This window comes from Oxyura jamaicensis, chromosome 1 (assembly GCF_011077185.1).
Source record: "Oxyura jamaicensis isolate SHBP4307 breed ruddy duck chromosome 1, BPBGC_Ojam_1.0, whole genome shotgun sequence".
In the NCBI taxonomy this organism is placed as follows: Eukaryota; Metazoa; Chordata; class Aves; order Anseriformes; family Anatidae; genus Oxyura; species Oxyura jamaicensis.
Window position 1 is genome coordinate 98,567,755 of NC_048893.1, and position 3,660 is coordinate 98,571,414.

Genomic DNA, 3,660 nt, shown 5'->3' on the forward strand with positions numbered 1-3,660 from the left:
TAATGTGAAAAAATAACAGCAGAATTATTCTGTGACATTTGCACTCTGAGATAACAGTAGAAAAAGTAGAATGTTTTGAAATTCACCGTCTATACCAGAAGTATTTTTAAAAGTGGAATCACCCTTTTCTCCCCCTTACTAAATACTAAGCTACCACTCAAGAAAGGAGATGCATTTGAAATTTAAACAAATTCAAGGGGTCACTTTGCAGCCACAGTTTCAGAAGAATTCTGTTTTGAATAACAAAAAAAAAAAAAAAATCCGCTTTCCCTAGGATCACATGCTATGATTCACTTTCAGCTGGTCTCAGAGCAGCAGGAAAGGCCAATCTCCAGGCACAATCCATTCAGGACACAGCTTCAACTTGAATTTTGAATTAGGTTCTTGTAGTGTGAACAGTGTTCTGAATATTTACATATTTTTTTTTCTTAGCACAGCATTGTCCTAAAATGTGCTATGTTTATGGATTGCCATAATTGCTCTGTCGGAGCCATTTGAATCTCTCAGGTAAATGCAAAACAGATATGAGCCGTAAAATATATATTGTGTGAATTCCCTTTACTTCTTTGACTAACCTGCATTTTTTGAACTGTTATAATCTGTTATGTATATCTAGCTTTAAAGCTCATTTGAAAGCTAACCTGTAAGCTAATACATTGTGACAGCTTCTTTATTTTTTGAGCAGCCCTGGAGTAACATGTGCATGAATTTGTACAGACCTGGAATCCATAGATTATTCATCTATCATGAATGTGTGCTAGGACTGCAAGCTGATAATCCCCTTGAGAGTTTTATTGGAGATTGTACTGCATTTTCAGCCTCACTCTGAGACAAAATAACATCTCAATCATTTTAATTTTTCTCCTTGAATAGTCAATACATAGCATTTGAAGAAAGGTCTGTACAGGTAGCTTTATCACCATTGTGTTTGCAGAGTAATTTCTGTCTCTATTCTGGGGGTTGTACGTTTTCTTAGGAAAGCTGTCCCATGGAAGCTGTGTATGTGTGTGTGAGGAGTTTCCCTTGTTTAGCCAGTAGGACAGTCAGAGCAAATGATTAGAAGGGAGAGAAAGTTAATATTGAAAGTGATGTTTGGAGAAGAATAGTAACAGGGACCCACAGGGGTACTCAAGTATTTTCACAGGGTGGAGTTGATTTCATACATCTTTCCTTTTAATCAATTAGCCATTTATTTGGATTTATTTATTGTTTCACTACATTTTTGGATTAAAGAAGTATTATTTGTTGACTTGTTGGCCAAACCAACACAAATTGAAACAAATAAAAGAAACCACCAAATTACTAGTATCTCAATATATATTTATATATTTATTATTTTATAACTATTTTATTCTATAAATTTTTAAGCTTCCATAACTTTTTGATGGGGGGGGGGGGAAGGGGGGTGAAGCATAAAGATGCAGGATAGTCAGGAAATTCTGTACAGAGAGGAATGTTTTCTTTTCTGCTTTTGATTACTACTACCATACCAGGACAGGAAAGGAGTACGTCTCTCTCCTCTTGCTGTAATTTGAATGTGAATTTGATCTTCCTAAGGAAGCAAGATCAAATATCTTCTATCCAAGCACAAATAAAGGGGAAGTGGAGAGAATAATACTGTTTGATATTGTCAGAGATAACACGTAACCTACTGCTGAGCATATGTTACAGACCTACCTATGTCAATATACAGAGAGTGTGTCTATTATAGGCCCATCTAGAGACCTTGATTCTTCCTTTCAGACACAGCAACTGGAATTTTCAGCTTTACAGATACAGCTGTAGTTTGACAGCCGTGACATCAGTTTGTATGCATGGGATTAAATGCATTCAGGCTGTAGACTGTGCAAAGAACTCGTGTAGTGCTCAAGAGCATCTTCTCTTTCACTCTTTGTTATAGTGGAAATAGCAGCAAACAGATGAGGAAGCTATCAACAGGAGCTTACTAATGAGTCTAAGTGCTATTTGATATATGCATGGCTGGCTGCAGGTAGACCCAAGCTGCCTCTCCTTGTTCTCCGTGCTTGGTTAGAAATGAGTCTACTCTTTCTGGGTGGCATAGATAACTACCATCCATTTGGCTGCGATAGTTTTACAAGACTGGTGATCACAATAAATTGCCTGTACTAGCATGAAGAATAACCCAATAAGGACAGTTATTTTGTAGTGAAGCTGAACACCATTTGAACAAGAAATGGAAGAGATTTTTTTTAGAGATTTTGTTTGACAGACTGATGTACCATAAAGTTTTGTTGGGTTTTGAGAGAGAAAGCATCAAAGATGCTCCTGGAGAAGGGAAACAGTCAGTTCTGGAGTTTTTTAGCTACTTCACAGGCATGACCAGCAAGAGGTGAAACTGTAGAAAGAGCTTGAGTGATCTTTTCAGTGAACTATATTTTTTTTCATTCAGAAAAAAAAAATGTTAATAGGAGATGATTATTTTCTCAACATTTGCTAGATATTTTTCCTGATTTTGCTAAAATAAATTTGTTCTGGACCTAAAATTTTTGCAAAAAAAAGAAGTAACTGATCTGAAGGAAACTGAAGTCACTTGCAAAGGTCATTGTTAAACAGCTGTTGTTATAGTTGTGCACTGGACACAGTTAGCACCATAATTTTAGTAGGTTTTATGTATCTTTTGCTCAGACTGATATGAACATTGTATATTTGTTCTTTATACATTCTTTGTGCCTGGAGATCAATAAGAAAATTCAGACAATTTACTAGTCTTGTTTCCTCATGTTTTGAAACAAACTCCCCTTGCAATGCCTGAAACATCTTCAAATGATTTCTCTTATCCTGTTTACTTTCTAAGGGCCATAATGTGCCATTGATTTTTTCTTTTATTTTCTTTTCTTTTTCTTTGTTCTTTGTTCGTTTTTTTTTTTTTTTTTTTTCTTTTTTTCTTTTAAAGGCAGAGCTTCCTACTGAAATCAATGGGAGGTTTGCTTAAAAATCAATTGGATGGTTTGGCCCTGAAATGTAAGACAATGGGGGCTCCTCAGTCATATCAAGAGAAGTGATTAAGATACCACAAACAAACTGCTAATCCACACGTAAAGGAACATGTGCTACTTTAAAAGCGATCATCTCTACCAGTGCGTAACTCTGTTTAACTTTGGTGGGAGCTTAGCCTGGAAAAGTGCAGTAGAATCAAGTACTAAATGTGAAGCAATGTCATTGGAATTATTAATCAAACATTTGTTGCTGAACTAAGGTCACTTACCAAGAGCAGATTGGTCCTTAAATAAACTACACAGGCAACATCGCTGATTTCTTGGTTCAAAGAACTTCTGGTCCTTGGGGACTGAGAAAGCAAGAAATGAATGTGAATGTTCAGAGCATCAAACTGCATGTTCCCAAAAGGACAGACTAAACTGATGAAACAATTCCCAATCTTTCTCAAAAGACATTTTGGACCTTCAAAAAGCTGGCTGGGCTTTGACATGCATAACAGGGATTTACAAAATTACTCCCTTGGGAAGTAAGGAAGTGGAAGTACAGATTGCTTCTGGTTATTCCAAGCCTCCTAGTCCTCAAGGGTTACACTTTGATTCTTTTTGGTAAGCTAAAAACAGATAAGTAAGCATCTTCAAAATTTGTTATTAACCTTTCTCTCTCTCTCTCTCTCTCTCTCTCTCTCTCTCTCTCTCTCTCTCT